A 20,692-nucleotide genomic window follows, 5' to 3' on the forward strand; every position below is an offset into this window, starting at 1 on the left:
GAGGAAAGAAGAGAATTAAGAACTTGGAGAGTTCAGAGGGAGAAACTGACAATGCTCCTAGACCATATGCTCCATGTGGACGTGGAGGACCATGAGGACAAGGTCCTCCGTGTCTGTTGTGTTCACTGCTGGAGCCCCAGTGCACAGCTGGGTGCTCAGCACATAGTAGGAGCTAAAAATATTTCTTGAAGTGACTAGTGGTTCAAAAGAAGGCAGTTGGCGTGAGACTGAGGCCAATGGGGAGGATGAGATTGACGGCCCTGACTTCTGACATGGAATCTGACTTCCCTCTGTTGCTCTTTGCCACTTCCTGTAAAACAGGAAGTGAGACAGCAGCATCCTCTCCTTACTCTGAGCATTCCTGATGACTCCTTCCCAGTTATCACCACGGTAACCCCAGGAATAATGGAGAGCATGGCTTTGGAACTCCCACAAGCCTGGCTGCATTCTAACTTCTATTAGTATCAGTTTCTTCTTCATGAAAAGAAGCTAATCATTGCAACTACATCACAGAGTTTTTATGGAGATGAAGCGAGAAATTCATTTGAAGACAGATATTAGCTACTGCTGTTATTACTATGCGAAGTGAAGGGGACTGGATTCGTCTGTAGGGCTGCCGTAACAAAATAGCACAGACTCGGTGGATTAAACAACATAAACTCATTTTATCACAGTTCTGGAGGTTAGAACTCCAAGACGATCAAGGTGTCAGTGTTCATCTCTTCTGAGGCCTCTCTCCTTGGCTTGCAAATGGCCGCCTTCTCCTCTGTCCCCACCTAATCTTTTCCACGTGTGTGCATCTCTGATGTCGCTCTATGTGCCCAAATTTCGTCTTCTTATAAGGACACCATAAGAATTGGATAGGATTAGGGCCCACCCTAACAGCCTCATTTTAACTTAATCACCTCTTTATCTATCATCTCCTATCTCCAAATGTATTCTGAGGGCCTGGGAATTAGGGCTTCAGCGTATGAATTTTGGAAAGACACAATTCAGCTCATATTAGGGACCCTCATTATAATCATGCTTTGATTTAATCAAGCTGCCCGACAACTTAAGAGAAAACAAAAATTTACCTTCCCCCTGACCCTGAGCCGAGTTCATCCTTGTAAAACATTTGACCTGAAAGATGTTTTTCAAGCTTGATCTGTTTGCATGCAGAGAGCCAGGCAGCCCAGAGGTCCAGGCACCACCCTTGGATCTCTGCCCCCAGCTGGCTGCCTGATAGGATCTCAGTCACGTACCTTGTTCTCTGCCTACTCCTCGTTTAGGAGAAGCGGATCGTACCACATGGTGCCAAGACCCCCATCTGCTCTAACTCTAGCTATACAGTTGCTTAAGACACTGAAAGGGCCTGTGAAGGTTTGTATACAAAACACGAGTTGTGTGAATACGGAAGAGTGTTGCCTTCTCTTATCTCGAGGATGTGGTTTCTGGAGCTCTCCATGGTAGTAGGGATGAAGTAGAGGACATGAAAACCATGTACAAAACACAAAAAAAATCAGGGTGCCAACGTTGTGAGAAAACTCGTGAAAGTCTTTATTATCGTGACCCCTCCATCTTGTCTGGCATCCAGAAGAGGTTGCAGGTCCAGATTGTTACCAGAAAGAGAACAATCTGACAGAGTCTTGTTCACTCAAGAAGCAGAGCAGAGGGTGCAAAGATGCCCTTGCCTCTCCCTTCAAAATGGCTTTCAATCCAATCCAGGTCCACCTCTGGGAGCCTCTGGGAGCTTCTGGGAGTCTTTCTCTTCTCTAGCTTCTGTCTCTTTCTCCTCTCCTTACCCTCAGACTCTTGGTCTTGACTCTCCCACTGCCAGTGTCTTGTTCTAGCACGAAAGACAAAGTCCTCAGCTTCTGAACATCATGCCTGATTCCTTCCTCTGTCATGGGAAAAGGCTTCACGCCTTTCATTGACCTCAAGTGAGGGCAGTCTAGTGCAGTGGTTAGAAAAGACATTCTGGAGCCAGTCTGAATCCCTGATCTTCCACTTATTACCTGTGAGATCTTGGGAAAGTTACTTAACCTTTCCGTGCCTCCATTTCTTCCTCTGTGAAGTGGAAATGACAATTGTTCCTACCTGTTTGGGTCATTATGAAGGTTAAATGAAAAGTTTTAACTCAGAGGAGAGCGTGAACACTAGTGGTTGATGTTGGGCAGGACAATTTATTGGGGTACATAAAGAAAATATCTGTCATTTCCTTTCTAATTTCTTGTTTTATGTCTTTTTTATAAGATATGTACTGTATGAATACAGTAGTACATATTCGTAACATAAATAAACAAACATATATTGTGGAAGAATGCTCAAAAAACTGTAATAGGGCACACAATCAAAAGAGTTTGGAGACCACTGATCTGTGAGCAAATAATCCTTTCTTTTAAAAAAATAATTAGAAGAGTATTTTTCAGAACACTCTTTTCTCTTGTTCATACCGACTTTTTCTCTGAGCATAATATATTTGTCTCTATTATGCTAATGAGACCTCAATCTCTTTATTCCATCTTACCGAAGACCACTTCCCCTCTAAGAATGCAAGGGGAAATCTCATACTGCTACTAATAAATTTTTACCTTCACCAAAACACAACAATAAAGATGGCCTCTGAGAGAGAGAACGAAAGAATGTCAGGGACATTTAACAGATAATAAATCAGTAATTATGGCTCCCATACAACTCATTTTCATTTGCCATTTCCTGCTCCTTAGCCCCCACCTCCAAACCCTGGTTTTTAATGATATATACATCATTTCATTTTGCATTCCTTCTATTGTGCATTCTCAGGGAAAAGCTGCATTTTCCTGTCTCCGCTTTTTTTATTTTAATGTCCGCTGCATTTCTGACTTCGGATATTGACTTCCAATCCTTGGAACCAACTGTGTTCCCAGAGATTCTGTGTCATTTGGATCCTTGCCTTGGAATTGTTTTTGGAGATCTTGTCCCAACCTTCTTGCATCATGGGTAGGAGTTTCTTAAATCCCATTGCCAATACTCAGAATTGTGTCATCTTGACTTTCTCCATCTACGTTTATACCAAAGCCACCTGCCTCTTATACACCTGTTTCTTATCCTAACTAGGAATCCCAGAAAGCAAACAGGACTACTTGAGGTGGTAGAGATTGGAGGTGAGCCCCATCCCAAAGAAGGGTTTCTCAACCTTGGCACTATCGACATTTGGGGCCAGATAATTCTTTGTAAGAGGTTTCCCTGTGCACTGTAGAAGGCTTAAGGGCATCCCTGGTCTCTCCTCACTCAGTACCAGTAGTGTAGCATTCCTCCCTGAGTCATGACAACCGAAAATGTCTCTAGATATTGCCAAATGTTCCCGGGGAGGCAGAATTAGCCCTGGTTAAGAATCCCACCTTATAAGTAGTCAAGCAAAAGATGAAGACCCCTCTCAAGTTCCTCAAGTTCAAGCGCTAGATGGGAACTTGAACCAGATTTTAAAGTCCCTGGATAGTATAAAATTCTATGATATGAAATGGCTTTAAGTCTGTGGTGTGGATGGGGTGAGGTAGGAGAGAAGGGAAAGAGGCAGGAAGAGGAGAAGCTTAGAATCCAGGCCAAATGGATTCGGGGTCCCCCAAGGCATCCTCAGAGAGTGTTCCCATCCCCTCACTCCCACATCGATCCCAGCAGGGGTGCAGTGATATGTAGGAGGAGAGGGGACTTCGAGTCTGAGATTCATAGCAACAGACGCCTCCAAAATGTAGCGAGTACCAGGTGGCTGAGTCTCCCCCGAGCGGCCCTCAGGGACATTTTGCTCTTTCCTTCTAAGGAGCAGGTGCATCTCTTGAGCTTTCCTTTCCCTCCTCCCAGGCTCTGTGCTCCCTCATCACTAAGTACCAGGAGCTATTGTTAGAGGCAATGCCTGCTCCTGGCGTTCGCTTGCTCTCCTTTCTGCTTCAGGACAATCAGCTTCTTCTCTGAAGTGCTTGAGGGACCTCAGCAGATGTGGGAAGGGGGGACAGCCACGGCTTTGCCCCCTCCCCTCCCTTAGACCCCCCACAACTAGCACAACGCTCATGGACATTCACATTCCGAGGAAAGGGATGCAGACAGATGCAATCCATCATTTTCATATGAAATGATGTGCGGGCTGAGGCTTGTACTGATTGCAAAGCTATTATAAACCACGAGTGACTATTTCTCTTATTATTAAATAACCGTCTCATTAGAGCCTGGGGACTTGAGGTTTCTGAGGCCAGCCCCCAGCTCTGAAACTGACACGGCCAGGTTAATTAGACCCCACTTCAAGGACGTCGTTCCGCCTACCTCTCTGAAAGGTTTGCCGTCGGGTTTCTTGACCTTCCCATTAGAACAGCTCTTACGCTTAGCTGGGCCATATTTCAGTTTAATTGTCCTGCCCACGACACACTCACTGTCTCGCATGCTGGAAGCAGAATGAAATAGAAGTCTCCTGTTCTGCCTCAGAGTCTTTCCCCTCCCTTCTGCTGCGTTTAGCACTTGTGTGGGCACTTGGCGGATGCCAAATACAACTTATCGCTTTAATTCCTGTTTTGAGGATACACTTCCTTCTCTGAGGGTGAAGCTCAGGGGCGGAAGAACTTGCTGAGCTATTTTTTCCGATGTCTGCCTCCCCTCCTGCTGACTGGGAAGGTCGTTCCATCTGGGAAAGGAGGGTGCCTTCTCTCGAACACAGAGGAGTCCACTTCGTTGGAAGTATTGCAGGCAGACAAAGCAATTCCCGCTGGCTGTCCTGCCCTCGTGTTTGCCTTTAAGCAACATCTACTGCACACCTGCTGAAGGCCACACTCTGTGCAGGGCATCGGAGATGCCACAAATAGTCACAGCCCCTGCTCTTGAGGAATTGCTGAGCCTGATGGGAAAGTAGACTGGTAAATGGGTTTTACAATATGACACCGTAATGAAAACAAGACACAGGAAAACAAGCAGCTCTTGCATTTTGAGTCCTAACTATGAGTCAAATAATATGCCAAAAAGAAGAAATGGAGCTTGCGCTCTGGAGTCAGACTACCCCAGTCTGAATACCACCTCGGACTCCGGCTAGTGATGGAAACGTGGAAAAGTCTCTTCTCTCTCCATAATGTGCTAAATGCTCAATGAAGGCTAGCTATTGTCATCTCAATAACCCCAGGAGGTAGGTCTTATTGTTCCCATTTGATGGATGAGGAAACTGAGGCTCAGATAGGTTAAATTACATGCCCAATATCCCACATCTGGTAAGTGGCAATTTTTAGATTTGAACTGAGGTTTGTAGGGTGTCCAAGCCACGCACTGAACTAGAGTTCAATAGGAAGGAGCTAGAGGGTTTTTTGAGAAAAATAGGACAGGAGTTTGACCCAAGCCTCTACCCTGGGTCCTGCAGCACGAATACAAGGGGGAAAGTGTTCCAGGTGCTTAGAAAAGACTGGAGGAACCTTAACATCTTTGCCTTATCACTCTCCCTTTCTGCCCCCTTTGTCTCTATCACTCTGAATCACCATCGCTCGCTGTTTCCACTTCCCTACTTGAATACCTAATTGGCATCTCAGCCTTAACACAGCCAAGCCCAGACTTGGGAACTAACTACCTCTCCCAATCTGCTCTTCTCCCAACTATTGGCCCTTGTTGTACATGGCACCACCATTGCTAAGCCATTTAGCCAAAAACTTACAAGCCATCTTGATTCTTCTTTTTCTCATCAGCAAAACACAGAAATTCCACCTTTGTAAAAAAAATATATTTGACATAAAACATTGCGTAACTTGTGACATGTTGACTTGATACATTTATATATTGCAATTTCATTGTCGTTGTAGTGTTAGCTAACACGTCCATTGTGTCACGTGACTATCATTTCTTTTTGTGGTAGGAATAATTAAGATCTAGTCTCCTAGCAGGTTTGATGATTATAATACAGCATTGTTGACTATAATCACTATACTGCGCATTAGCTCTCCAGGACTTATTTATCTCCTCCTTACAAGCTTGTGCCGTTAGACAACCTCTCCCCAATTCCCCCACCTCCAGCCCATGGTAACCATCATTCTGCTTTCTGTTTTTACAAGTTCAGCTTTTTTAGATTCCACGTAGAAGTGATATCATACAGTGTTTATCTTCCTCTGTCTGACTTATTTCACTTAGCATAATGTCCTCAAAGTCCATCCATGCTGTCACAAATGGCAGGATTTTCTTCTTTCTCGCAGCTAAATAATATTCCTTTGTGTATATATAAGCACATCTCATTCATCTATTCATCCGTTGACAGACACTTAGGTAGTTTCCATGGCAACTCCGTCTTCAAACCCATGACTAGCTCCTCGCTTCTCTCCCTCTCTTCCACCGCCATCATCTTTCAACTGGGCGACTGCTGGAGCCTCCTCACTGGTCCTCCTGCTTCCCTCCACAGCCTATTCTCACAATATCAAGAAAGTTTTAGAAAACAAAACAGATCTTGTTTTTCCCCAGTCAGAAAGCTTCGAATGGTCTCTCTTTGCAAACTCCTTTCCCTCCCAAAGCCCAGCCTCACTGTGTCCACTCTCGTGTTTCCTCACTCTGCATCGGCCACGTGACCTCCCAGCTCACGCACGTGTGTCTCTTTGCACCATCGGGCCTTTGTGCTCAGAGTTCCTTTAGCATCAAATGCTCTCCCTTCCATTTTTAGCTGTTCGTCTCCTTCTTGTCATTGAATCTCAGCTTAAAAGTCACAACTTCTGAGAGGGCTTCCTTGACCGCCCAGCTTCCTCTGCCATTCCCTATTTTTATTCTGGCATGTGCTTATTACCAACTCAGATTTGTCCTGTTTTTGTTTCTCCCAACTAAAATACAAGTGCATGAGAAGGGAGACCATGTCTATTTCGTTTCTGTTTCCTCAGTGCTTTGAACACAATCGGAGCCAATAGGGTCTCGTACATAAGTGCTCAATAAATATTTATACCATAAATACATAAATGAGTTTCTTTCTTCCTCCATCCCTCTTGTCCCTCCTTAGCTAGCATCTCATCTCTTAAATCCAGTATTCAGACATATGATGTCTCAAGCTTAGTCATTTGTAACCACCAGGTAAAATCCTAGAACTCTTCAAATGTAATGATGAATTCTAAATTCTAAAACGTAGCATGTGGATGGCTCCCCTGTTTACCAGCCTCACGAAAATGGCTCCTTGCCTCCGTGACTACAAGTGAAGAAGAGGTCGCTCCACAATTACCTTGAAAGAAGCCATGGCGTCTGTAATCACCGTCAGGTTCTCTCTGCGCAGCCTCGCATGCACATCCCTGACTTCACTTCACTAGTTTTAATTATCCCCGCCATGAGCAAGTGAAGACTTTAGAGCTATTTTAGAAGCAGAATTAGCAAACTTGGAGATTGGATAACTTTCTCCAATGTGTTTCACTGTAATTGTTCCTGTGTTGAATAGAAACAAAAATAGAATCAGCTTATCCATTTGCTGAATTTATATTGTTGGGGAAGTGAGGAGTTTTTTTATTTCTCTGGATTTGTGAATATCAAGCCTACTTGGACTGACTCTAGCCCTGACTGAACCGTTCTTATCCTACCCTAGGACAGGATTTCAAGTCCAGTCGCATTTCGCTCTCCCTTGCATACAAACACACACACACACACACCATTGCCACCCCCACCCCCACCATCAGCAAGCCACTCCATAAAACTCACAGTCATACACACACTCACATCCACACGCACACACAGACCCCATCACTAGCGGTAGCCGCAGCAGAAAACCTCTCCATAAAACACGCACATGGACACGTTCACGCAAAACACAAAAACCACATGCCCAACCCAGCCACTTCTTACCATCACTGTTGCAACACTGTAGCACAAGCCACTGCCATCTTTTGACTGGACCATAAGAGCCTCCACGTTTCCTCTCTTCTCCTCCATCTGCTTCAGAACTAGTGTGCTTCTTGTACAGGGAAAGTCAGATCACATCCCTCCCTGACTAAAGGGATCCCTCTGCTGGTCCCTCCCCACGTGCAGACTAAGTCCTGGCCACATCCTACAAGACCCGCGCTGATCTGGACCCAGCTTTCCTTTCTGACGTCATCCTGTATGACTCACTCTGCTTCAGCCACCCTTGCCTCAGATATTTCTGGAACCCACCAACTCCACTTCAGCCTCTGCACCTCTGTGCTTGCTGTCCCACCAGCCCAGAACACACTTGCAGCCGATATCCACATGACTGGCTCCCTCACTTCATGCAAGCCTTTGCTCAAATGCCACCTCCTCCAAGAAGTCTTCCCTGACCACTCTGTCTAAAACATCACCTTCAGTCTCCTCCACCCTTTCACCGTGATTTTTGTTCCACAGTCCTATCAGCTCATAACATTATATTATCTAACTATCTGTGTATTTGTCATTTCTCTACATTGTATGTAAGAATGTGCCAGCAGGAGGAATGGAATGAGGAAAGCCAAACTTGATTTTAACACCTATAAATAGAGAGAGGCTATCCCTCTGCAGAAACTCCCACCAAGTGGAAAGAAAATATTGGGGGAAAACTCAGCCAAAAGTGTATTGTAAAACAGACATGGAGATTAGATAGATGGATAGATAGAGAGATAGAGATGATAGATAGAGATAATGATTGATAGATAGATATAGATAGGTGATAAATAGATGATGATGATGATGATGATGAAAATAGATAGATAAACAGATATAGATGATAGATATAGACATATAATAGACGAGTATGATGATGAAGATAGATAGAGATGATAGATGGTAAAGATAGATAGATATGGATTGATAGAACCATACAGATGATAGATTGATGACAGATAGATAGATGATAGATATAGATAGATGGATGATACATGATGATGTTGATGATGATGAAGATAGATAGATATAGATGATAGATAGATAGATAGATAGATAGATAGATAGATAGATGGATAGATGTTACAGATAGATAGATGATAGATAGATAGATAGATGTTACAGATAGATGATAGATAGATAGATAGATAGATAGATGTTACAGATAGATGATAGATAGATAGATAGATAGATAGATAGATAGATAGATAGATAGATGTTACAGATAGATAGATGATAGATAGATAGATAGAGATATAGAGAAACAATAATAGCAATAGCAATAGCAATGATTAATGCCAGACCCTCTGCTAAATAAATTACACTATGTCAAACCTTACTGCAGCAATTCAAGATATGAACCATTGTCCCTATTTTAAATATGAGGGAGCTGAGGCTCAGAGAGATTAGGGAACTTTCCAAGGGTGACATGATTGGGAAGTGACAGAGCCTGGATCTAAACCTGGACTCACTTCATTTCAACCACACTTCATCAGGCACAGGTGTGACCTCCCCGATTCCATTAGTTTCACTGTCTTTCTTATTGAGAGTCTGAGCTTCCTGAGCAGGGAAACCTAGGAGGAAAATGAAAAGCGCTTGTGAAATGGTTTCACCCATCACTGACGGCTGCACGCTTCCTATACAGAAGGACTTTCTATGTGTTTGCAAACGCCGGTCCACTCGGGAGTCTTGTTTTTAAGAAATGAGAGTGCTGCAATACATGAGAACTGAGACATGACTGTCATTGTCATGCTCCTAAGGTCACACTCATTACAAGTCTTTAACTCTTTTGGTTTTCCTGGTACTAGATGCAAAGGAGTTGAGAAACTTCCAGAAGCTGCCATGCACCTTGTTGATCAGGAAACTTTATGCAAACAAACAAAAAAAAATTAAGAGGCTTACAAAGACGTTATGAGTGAGGCTTTGAGGTACTCCAGCAGGATTCGTTTTACATATATTTATAAAGTGCCTACTATATGCTGGGTATCAAGGATATAAAAATAGTAACCTAGCCTCTATTCTCAAGAAGATCAGATGGGATCCCCTCTAGCAGACCCACAGGCAACACGACATCACTCAAAGAGATGAGGACAGCCCTCCATCAGTGAAACCAATGCAGGCTGAATCAGTGAGTTCCTTTATTGGTAGGCTTGGTGGACCGGCATGGGCTTGAGACAAAAGCTGAATCTAGTTCTGTTGCTCATCTGCCAGGAGTGTAGCATTCTGCCAGCTAGACAACCTCTCTAAGCTTCAGCTTCCTTGTACATAAAATTGGGATGGTGGTGACCACTTGGTACTGTTTTGGAGAGGAATAAATAAATAATGATGCAAAGAGCCATGCACAGTGCCTGGCCCCCTGTAGGCACTCAACATATGGTGATTATTGAAAGCAGATGTAGAAGGAGAGAAAGGAGGAAGGAAGGAAGGAAGAGAGGGAAGGGAGGGAGGGAGGAAGAAAGAAAAGAAAGGAAGGAAGGAAGAAAGGAGGAATGGATTTCTATGTTAAGATTCATGCAAAAAAAATGGAATGACTTCAGAAATGATCTGACGTGCCTGCTTTGGTTAACACTGCTGCAGTGGAGGAAACTGACAAGAAATCAATTTCAGGAAATTGTTTCGCCAGGAATGAAATGCGCTTCTGTGGACAACCTCAGAATCTGACTGTACTTTCCATTCAAGAGATGTCCACACATCCCTCATCCGTTATCCCAATGCCTGCATCCCTCTTCATCATTCTTGCTCATCCAGACCCTTGGGGGATTGCACAAAAATATCACAATATCTGTACAACTAAGGTGCTACCCACAAATATTAAAATGTGAGCTTCAATTTGGCAAAGGCAACAAGAATCTTGTCAACGTCCAACTCTTTAATCCAGAAAATGTATCTAAAAATATCTTCTTTCTAAAAAATATCGTTAAGGAAATATTCGGAAGCACAGACAGTTTTGTATCCAAGGCTATTTACAATATAGAGAACAGGAAACAACCCAACTGTCCAGTAATATGGCACTGGTTAAACAAATGAGAACACATTAATGTGTTGAACTGTTATGCGGTCATTAAAATTATGTTTATGGGCATTTTAATATCATGGAGAAATACCTCTTCAACACTGTCAAGCGAAATAATGAAGAGGCAAAATTGTATTACTGGTCTCAACTATGTGGAGGAAAGAAATTAAAATCTACTGGTGGAAATATACTGGAGTTGCCAACCCTTTGTGTTGTGTTTAAGAATGATTTTTTCTACTTTGAAATATTTTTCGTATTTTCCAGAGTTTATACTATAGAATGATGGAGAATTTCCCCTACCTCATTCTATTCCCAGTAAGTAAGTTTCTACCCACTGCTGTTCTGTGATCCTGGCCTTCTTCAAACTAAGATAAGAAGGTATGGTTGGGAAAGACAGGGAAAAGACAGAGACCTATTTAGAGTTATGATAAACTGGGATTATGCTAAGAGATGGTCAGTCATTACCAGGAGAAAGCTTCGTCTTAAAGGTGTTTCCCAAAGCCAAGCTGGAAAGACCCTGTCTTTCATCCTCTCCTCTCTAACACAGCTCTTGAAAGGGTTCAGATTTCTACACATCCTCAAGCCAGTGGGGGGAAAACTGGGTGGAACTTAAAAACTGACATCCTGACAAAAGGTTGAAAGGAAGAAGTGGGGTGCTAGGGAGAATCTCAGACAAATTAAGGCACCAACAGAACCATCAGAGAGGGGAAGGGGGGGAAAGAAGATCACAGAAAAAAATAAGTCAATCTCATCTACCTACAAGCTTCCAGCAGATAACCAAGCTGTGTGTAAGAAGCAATAAGGCATGGTGGGGACTGTGACAAATTGGAGAGTTCACAGCCTGTTGAATGGGAATAGTTAGCTCAGTTCCAGGTAAATGTAACCGCATACTAATGCAAGCCCAGTTTTTGCGAGACTTTTCCCATTTTTCAATCCATAAATCCATACTTTTACGTTTAAAAAACCCATACTTTTAAATATTGGTAAATAATAATACATTTAAACTTCATTTATAAAAATATGATATATAAATGTAATAAAAATATTATGAATAAAAATATTACAAAATGTGATAAAAATTATGAATTCTTTTTGGTTGATGGACACATGGGTAACATGACTGTTCTCTATTTTTTAAGTAAGAAAGAAGAAACAAAGGCAAAATTTAAAACCCCTCTACACAAGTAGAATGTTGACAGGATGTACTCAGCTTTCAATCACACTATAGTATAAGAATTCTCTTTTTAAACTATAGGAGGTAGTCTTAGTATGAACCAATAGGCAATTAAAAGGGAAATTAAAAAGGAAAAGAGGCTTTTACTTAGTTTTACTATCTCCTATGATTTTTTCAGGACTGGATGTCACCATTCCATTCTTCCAAATTTTAAGGGGTCACAAAATAGTGAACATGTTAGCTAAAACCATGGAAAAACAATAAAAGACTGGAAAAATTAGCATGGAGTGAAAGTTGGGTAAGCTCCCCTCTCCCAGCCCGGAGAATGGACATCTCTTCCATCTTGCCCATCCTCAGCTCTGTGAGTGAGCATCGCTGTTGTGTTAAAACGACACATCCAGATTCATTTGTTTGACAGATGAAAAGAGCTGTGAGACAAGTCAGGTCATACAGACGGTGATGTCGTCGCTGTCTTTATAAATCACTCCCGCTTATCCCGAGGCAATGCCAGGTTAGTCCGTGGGTGCCTCTGATTCAGATGGCAAAGATGAGAACAAATCGCGCCTTTGCTGAAGATTTTAGCTAGACAGATTGCGGTAGGATATACTGGGCCAGAAAGGATCAAAGTCTCACAAGTGTAACACGGGAGCATCATAACTTACTTGTGTGATGGTCTCATTCCAAGGGTTGGCATCTGGTAACCGAGGGGAAATAAGAGCTGAGCCATCCTACAGATGGCTAGTAAGGTCCAGCTGTCCTTGGCTATGACCAACTCGCCTTCCATTGACCCATGACCCTGGGGTCCTCCTAGCCCAGCCCATTGGTTAAGGCATTCTGTTAATGACTGTGGAATTAACTGTGATGATCGCCATTAACTGTAGAGTTAATGATAGCTAACACCCATGCGAAGCCCACTCTGTGCCTAATGATGGCCTTCCATTTCCATTTAATGTTTGCAAATCTTGAAATGGATATTGGCAGTCCCGTTTTACAGGTGAAGAATTCGAGACTGGATGGGATCAGTGACTCTCTCGAAGCCACCAGCTGGGATTTGAACGGGAATTCCCATCTCCTTGTCCCAGTCTGCCCCATACAGATTGTCCTGATGACGGAGACTACAGATGTGAAGGTGTTTGGTAAATTTCAGAGCAGTGTTTTCCAGATATTTCCTGTTTGTTTCCCAGAAGATCATCCTTCATCAGTTTGACTCTTATGGGAAAAAGCAGTCTTAAAATACAACTTCAAAAGAAACTGAGGGCTATGGTGGAGAGAGGGAAGTTCCAGCATCGGACAAATCAGAAATTGCATCCACGCTAGCCACTTCCTTGCTGTGAGATCCCAGGAAAATCCCTGAAACTCTCTGAGCTTCAGGTGTCTCCTCTGTGAGGGAGGGATGGTATAAGGATTAAACAGAGTAGTCCAAGGAAAGTGCCTGGCACGGCACTTGACATAAATGTGGGGATGATTATTTTTTCCTAATGGGAGACTGGCAGAGCTGTTCCCCTCAGAACACAGCATGAGAGCCCAACGGCATCCCCTGAAATCAGAGTGACCGCTAGCAAAAATGCCAGCCTCAAGCCCTTCTCGTCTCTCTTCTGAGCCAAGGCAAGAAATTCCCTAGAATTTTGGTGCTCAAATTGCACCAAGAGGGTGGCGTAAAAAGACCAGGCAGGGTTCCACTGTGCTGTGCACAGGGTTGCTAGGACTCAGAATCCACTCAACGGCACGAACAACAAACTCAAACTGTGGTCTGTACATGGTAGCACTGACGTCGTCCTGGTCAAGGCAGTAGGATGGAGGGAGAGAGTGATGGAAGGATGTCTTCACATAGGATGGGCAGGCAAATCCTTTCTGGGGCATTTGCAGTGAGATCCAATGGCAAGAAGCAGCCCACCATTTAAAGATCTGGTGGAGGGTGTTGCAGACAGAGAGAAGAGAATGTGCAAAGTCAGGAACAGCTTCAAGTGTTCAAGGAACAGAAAAAAGATGATGTCTGGATTCATAGGGAGTGAGCAAAGTCGAAGGGTGGGTACAAGAGGAGACTGGAAAGTTAGGCAAGAGTCAGATTAAGATAGATTCTCCCAGTCCTCAGGGGAGATTTCCAAGTTTACAGGGTGAGTTTCAACACACACACACACACACACACACATACTATGTACTTTCATTGCATCTTGAAATTCTTGAAATTGCATCATTGCATTCTTCTTGGCACTAATTGCAGTGTAACCAAATAAGTATTAGTATAATTATCTGTTTAAGATCTGGCTATCTTCTTGGCCTAAAGCTCTTCAAGGGTGGGACCATATCTATGATGTTCACTGTTATAAGCTTAGCACCTAGAAAAATGTACACTGTGCTGGAAGCTCGACTATATTTTGGGGGCGAGAGAGAGAAAGAAAACTCCCAGCTTACATTATGTTTCATCAAATGATAGGTATTAAATTAGTGTAAGATTCTTTACTAAATTCCCTTTGAATTGCATTTTTTCTGTGATTTAAAGGAGTTGGGCTCCATTACCACAAAAATTTAAGAGGATTTCTGTTATGTGAGTTATAGGAACCTGGGTATAATCCAGCCACAATCTTTCTTACACTGTGATGACAGTGAGGACAACTCAGAGAAATTTTTGAAAGTTTCAAGGGGAAGCATAGAGAAGTTGTGAAGTGCCCTATATAGAAGCAAGAAGTGCTCCAGATGATTTGCGGTGGATTTTAAACCACCTTTTTTGAGGTATAACTTTCATTTACAAAATTCCACACATTTAAATGTACAGTTCAATCATTTGAGCAAACATTTACACTTATGTCACGTATGGGCAAATGCAAATTAAAAATAAGAGGCTTAATTCTCCCGGTTGGAAATAAGGAAAGACTTCTCCCCAGTCCCTTTTCTTAGAGCGTAAATTCACTTTAGAAAACTTGTAGGTTTAGGTCTTTTCCCTGTCTCTTTGAAATGTGTGTAAATCTTTTTAAAAGCTGCATAAGTCTCTTGCCAGCTTTAGGAACCATTAACGTCTTTCTCGCGGACCTGGGAGCGATCTCTTTGAAATATAATCTTCAAGGAAGATGGCACCTCTATCTCCCAGTTTCTTGTGGGAGATAGAAGCCTAACTCCGAGTTGCAAATCTACCTCCTGTCATAAAGATATGAGTTTATTTTCCCTTTGGGCAGAGCCAATTAGCAAACACAAATGGCCACCCCAATTCCCAGTGAATCCAGGATGGACTGTGCACATAAACGGCGCGGTCAAGTCCTCTTATTTGGGAACTAGTTACTATTTACCTTGAGTACATGTATGTAATGGGCTGTATCTGCTTGGCTATAGAAAAGGGAGAGATGTTTTTCAGTCTCTTAGTAGATTGCCTGTGATGCATATATCACATTCTGGTTTAAGGCTTATTCAATTAAACAAAAACGGTTTTCTTCTCTTCTACCATTGTGGGGAGTTTTTCTGGGTTAAGAGATTTTGTTTTAATTTCCCCAACAGTCACTACTACCCAAGTCAAGATATATAACATTTTCACCACCTTAGGAAGTTTCCACATGACGCCTTGAAATGAATCCTCAGTCCTCCACCCTAGACAACCATTGGTGTTATTTCTATCACCATAGATTAGTTTTACAGACACTAGAGCTTCTTATAAATGGAATCATATGGTATTTACTTTCCGATGTAAGACTTCTTTTGCCCAGCGTGTTTTTGAGATCCAGCCATGTTGTTTCATGTAGTTTGTTCCTTTTAACTGCAGAGCACTGTTCCAGGGTCTGTTTTTGCATTCACGTGTTGATGGACGTTTGGGTTTTCGACTATTATAAATACAGCAGCTACAAGTCTGTTTGTGGACCTACATTTTCATCTCTCTTGTATAAACAGATAAGAATGGAACTACTGAGTCTTATGGAAGTGTATGTTTAACTCTTAAACTAACTGAAAAACTCCTTTCCAAAATGATTGTCCCATTTTACACTCCCATCAGAAGTATATGATTCAGTGCCGGTTGTTCCACACCCTCACCAACACTCAGTGTGGTCAGTATTTTTAATTGTAGGCATTCTAATAAGTCAGTATCTTGTGCTTCTGATTTTCGTATTTCTAACAAGTAAAGAAGTTTGGCATCTTTTCTTGTGTTTATTGACTGTTTGTATATCTTGCTTAGTGAAGTGTCTATTCAAATCCTTTGCCCATTTTTTAACTGGGTTTTTGAACTCTGATTGAGTTGTAAGTATTCTTTTTATATTCTAGACACAAGTCCTTTGTTGAATATATGTTCTGCAAACATTTTCTTCTCTTTCTAATGGTTAGTGGTTTTTTGCATGCATTTGGTCCTAAGAAATATTTGCCTACTCCAAGGTCATGAAGTTTTTCTACTGTTTTCTTTCTAAAGTTTCATATTTTAAGCTTTTACCATTAAGTCCATGGTGCATTTTAAATTAAATTTTGTGTCAGTCAGAGGTTGAGGTTCAAAAGATCCTGTTTTTCCACCACCTTTTGTTGAAATAGCATTTCCTTCCCTCAGTGAATTATGTTGGTGTCTTTGTCTAAAATGGATTTTATGTGTGTGGGTTATTTCTGGACTCTATCTTTACACCTATACTACACTGACTTGATTACTGTAGCTTTATAATAAGTCTTGAAATCATGTAGTATAATTGCTCTAATTTTGCTTGTCTATTTTCAAAATTGTTTTAGCCATTCCCAGGTCTTTTGCACTCTAAAAAGCCTGCTTGGGTTTTGATTGAGATTATGTTGAATCTATGGATAAGTTTGGAGAGAACAAATACGATAATAATTTTATTAGTTATCTATTGCTGTCTAACAAATTATCCCAAAACTTAAAACAACAACATTTGTTACCTCACAGTTTCTGTAGGTCATTAATCTGGGCATGATTTAGCTGAGTCCTCCAGCCCCTGATCTCTTACAGAGATGCAGTCTAGGTGTAGGCCAAGGCTACAGTCATCTCACCTTTTGACTGGGGGCATTTCCAAGCTCACTCAGTAGTTATTGGTGGGATCCTGGTCCTCACAGTTGTTGGGCTGAAAAAACCTCATCCTTGCTGGCTGTTAGCTGGAGGCCACTCTCAGTTCCTTGCCATGTAGGTCTTTCCAGAGGGAAACTCACAGCACGGCAGCTGGCCTCACTAATTAAGCAAGAGAGAAAGAGTAAGTGAGTTGGAAGATGGAAGTCACAATTTTTTATAACCTAATCTCAGAAGTATCATTTTATCACCTTTGATGTATTCTATTTATTAGAAGCAAGTCACTAGGTCCAGCTCATACTAAAGAAAGAGGATTACACAGGGCAGGAATGCCAGGAGGTGGGGATCCTTGGGAACCACCTTAGAAGTCAACTCCCACAGCAACATTGAGTGTGCCAATCTCCCTCTCCTCCTCTTCCTCCTATTTCTATTTCTCTTAACAATGTGTGTTAGTTTTAATGTTGAAGTTTTGCATGTCTTCCATTGAATTTATTCCTAAATATTTTATTTTTGATGTTATTATAAAAGTTATCTTAAATTTTATTTCCTAATTTCTTATTATCAACAAATAGAAGTATAAATGCGCTTGTATATTGACCTTGCATTCTATTACCTCGCTAAATTCACTAATTCCAGAACTTTTTGTAAGATTTTCTACATAGATGATCATCTCATCTTAAAGTACAGAAAAGTTTTACTTATCCTTTTCAAATTTCTATACCCTTTGTTTTGTTTTTCATATCTGATTGCACTGACTAATTCTTCCATCCAGTAAAATATTTAATAGAAGTGGCAAGACATTCTTTCCTTGTTCCTAATATTAGGGGGGAAAGCATTCACTATTTTAGCATTAAATATTATGTTAACTCTATGTCTTTCATAGACGTCCTTTATCACATAGATGATGTACCCCTCTGTTTCAAGTTTCCTGAGAGTTTTTCATCATAAATAAGTTTCCAATCTGTTATAAAATCCATATAGTAAATTTTTCATTTCGATTGCTATACTTTTAGTTCACATTTTCCATTTTATTCTTTTATATAATTTCCATTTCTCTGTTGATATTCTTTATCTGTTTACTCATGAAGACTATATTTCCCTTTAAGACACTGAACATACTTAAATTGATGCTTGATACTCTTTGTCACACTCTCCATCATCTAGGCTATCTTGGTGTTGGTTTCTATTGACTACTTTTTTACTGATTATGGTTCACATTTTCCTGCTTCTTTGCATAATCTAATAATTTTTATAGCATATACTGGACATCAAAGAAGAAACATTCTAGAGGGTCTGGATTCTTTTCTCTTTCCCTGAGAGGTGGTGATTTTTTCCTAAAAGTAAGAAGAATTGCTGACTAGCCACCTTGAAAATATGTAGTCTTGGTCTTCTGCTTTGTTAGGATAGATCTGTAGAAAGTCTAAGATGTTTCCCAAACCCCTCTCACTTGGAAAGACTCAATCTCCAAAGGTCAACTTCTCTGCAGGTCTTGGCCAGGCTAGGTTTTAAGTTTCATTAGTGCAGGTCTAAAGTAGACCTTACTCCAGGGTGTATTCCTTACTCCTGAGGATGGCCAAGGTGCTCACAAGATCTCTTCACTCTGCATAGGCCAGAACATCAACATCTCCCAGCACTCTTTGACCTCCGCTACTCTGTTCCCCTCCATCCCATGGCGTGGTTTTTTGTAAATCTTGCAGGTGTGTGTCCAACTCAGCCCACAACCAAGAAATCTCTAGGAATCCCTACACAGACATAAGGAGTCTCCTCTGGGCAGCTCCCTCCTCTCCAGGGCCCTACCCTGAAATTTCCAGCTACTTCAGCAGCCCTGAACTCTGATTTCTGCCTCATCCACTCAGCAGCAATGCTGTTTCCACTAGGATCCAACTCTCTGCCCCATAGTCAGAAAGCTGTGCCCAGCCAGCACCACATGGAGTGTGGATGTCGCTTCATGAGTTTCCCTGCACTGAGGGATCACAATCTTGGGATGTTTACTGTCCAATGACTAAAAGCAGTTGCTTCATAAATTTTGTTCGGTTTTATAGTTTGTACAGAAGGAGGCCTAATCCAGAGCCAGTTACTCTGTCGACGCTGGATGTGGAATGATCTGTGACATTTTGATTTGGGATGAATGCTATCTTCTTCAAAGAAACCACATCCTCTCTTTCCAAATTACTTTGAGCAGTGGTGTTGTGGGTTGGAAGCCCCTGCTGTGCTTTTCCTGGAATCTGATATGTCAGAGCCTGTCCTCAGGGGCTGTGGGGTGGCTCAGGTTGGGGTCTATTTGCTGGGGAGATAAAATGTCCTCTGGGAAACAACTCACCATAAGTTGAAGGGAATAACTAAGGACAGTGGTCCAGGATTGGTGGGAGGAACGAGTCCCCATCGTTCAAATCTCCTTCCATCCCAGGATGTGGAGAGATCTTGAAAGCCAGGAAAATGGAACACAATCAGAGTAAATAACAACCAAAAGCACCATTTGTTGACATTTTGGGGTAAAGTTGGTAACAACTGTAATAATAATATTTGTTTATCACTTACTACATCCCAGGCATGGTTAAAAGGACTTTCCACACATTAACTGACATAATTCCTATAACAATCCAATGACAAAGGTTCTGTTGCTCTCCCAGTTTTGCAGATGAACTTAACCAAGATGCAAAGAAAATCAGTAACTTGCCCATAGTCAACCAGCATAACTAGTCAAAACAGAGTCTGTGTGCCTTTGACCACCATTCTATGTTCCCACGCTTAGTATGGTGTGTACCAGGAAATTCCGAATTTATTCTCTTTTCCATTTCTTTTAACCAGCCAGAAAAGCAAGGAATTTACTAATGAGGAAGTTGAGGCTCAGAAAGAGGAAAATAATTTTCCCAATTCCTTCATCTGGTGAGTAGAGGCTCTGAGCTTTGAACTCGGGTTATTCTGATCCCAACCCAATGCTCTTTTCTCCAACTTCCCCTTGAGACAGCCCAGCAGCCCTGGGAAGTTCAGTAAAAGGAGAAAGGCATTTCATAGCTACGTCTGTCCTTCCAACGTGTGGCCGAGAGACATATCTTGGCAGCAGGAAAGAGAAGTGGGAAAGAAGACATGTTCGGGCTTGGGTAAGCGTGGAAATGAGCAGGGGTTCTACCGTGGTGGGCCCCACAGACAGAGAAATATGATTTGTGCTTGGCATTGAGACCCGTTTTCACCACTAAACTGGATTAGTCTGAGGGGAGAAAGCGATACCCGTGGTGTTTCCCAAACTGCTTCAGAAAGCAGACGAGTTTAGTGTTGGCAATTTCGGTCTCTCCACGGCATGAGCTGTTTCCATCCTTGTCGATAATAAAAGAATGACAGATGCACGGGCCTGCAGGAAAGGAAGATGGCAAACACTCCGGTCCAGGAAATTTGCATACACCTCATTCAAACATGGTCTGAGTATGTCCCATTGAAGCCGGTACCATGTGGGTCAACTGGACCCTAAAATGACTCTGAATAAGAAGGAGAAAGAGGAGGAGGAGAAGAGGAAGGAGAAAGGGGAGGAGGACGAGGAGGATGAGGAGGAGGAGGAAGTGGGGGCTGATAAACAAGCAAGCCTAATATAAAACAATGGGAAAGTCACTTGCCTTCAGGTTCAACTGCAATGCCACCAAGCTGTGGGGCCTTAGGCAGGTTCTATCACCTTTCAGAACCTCAGTTTTGTCATCTGTAAAATGGAAATAATAATGGTTCCTAA

General features: G+C 42.1%; 1 long non-coding RNA gene across 1 annotated transcript; it reads right to left on the bottom strand.

Moving 5' to 3' along the window:
- Nucleotides 1-1,515: 1,515 nt before the first annotated feature.
- Nucleotides 1,516-8,011, bottom strand: LOC111767647 (uncharacterized). The gene is made up of 5 exons (XR_011424356.1): nt 7,783-8,011; nt 7,172-7,368; nt 5,639-5,688; nt 4,276-4,840; nt 1,516-1,828 (listed from the first exon to the last, which is right to left on the bottom strand). It is a non-coding gene; the product is annotated as an uncharacterized lncRNA (long non-coding RNA).
- Nucleotides 8,012-20,692: the final 12,681 nt, after the last annotated feature.

Source organism: Equus caballus, chromosome 13 (assembly GCF_041296265.1).
Source record: "Equus caballus isolate H_3958 breed thoroughbred chromosome 13, TB-T2T, whole genome shotgun sequence".
NCBI lineage: Eukaryota > Metazoa > Chordata > Mammalia > Perissodactyla > Equidae > Equus > Equus caballus.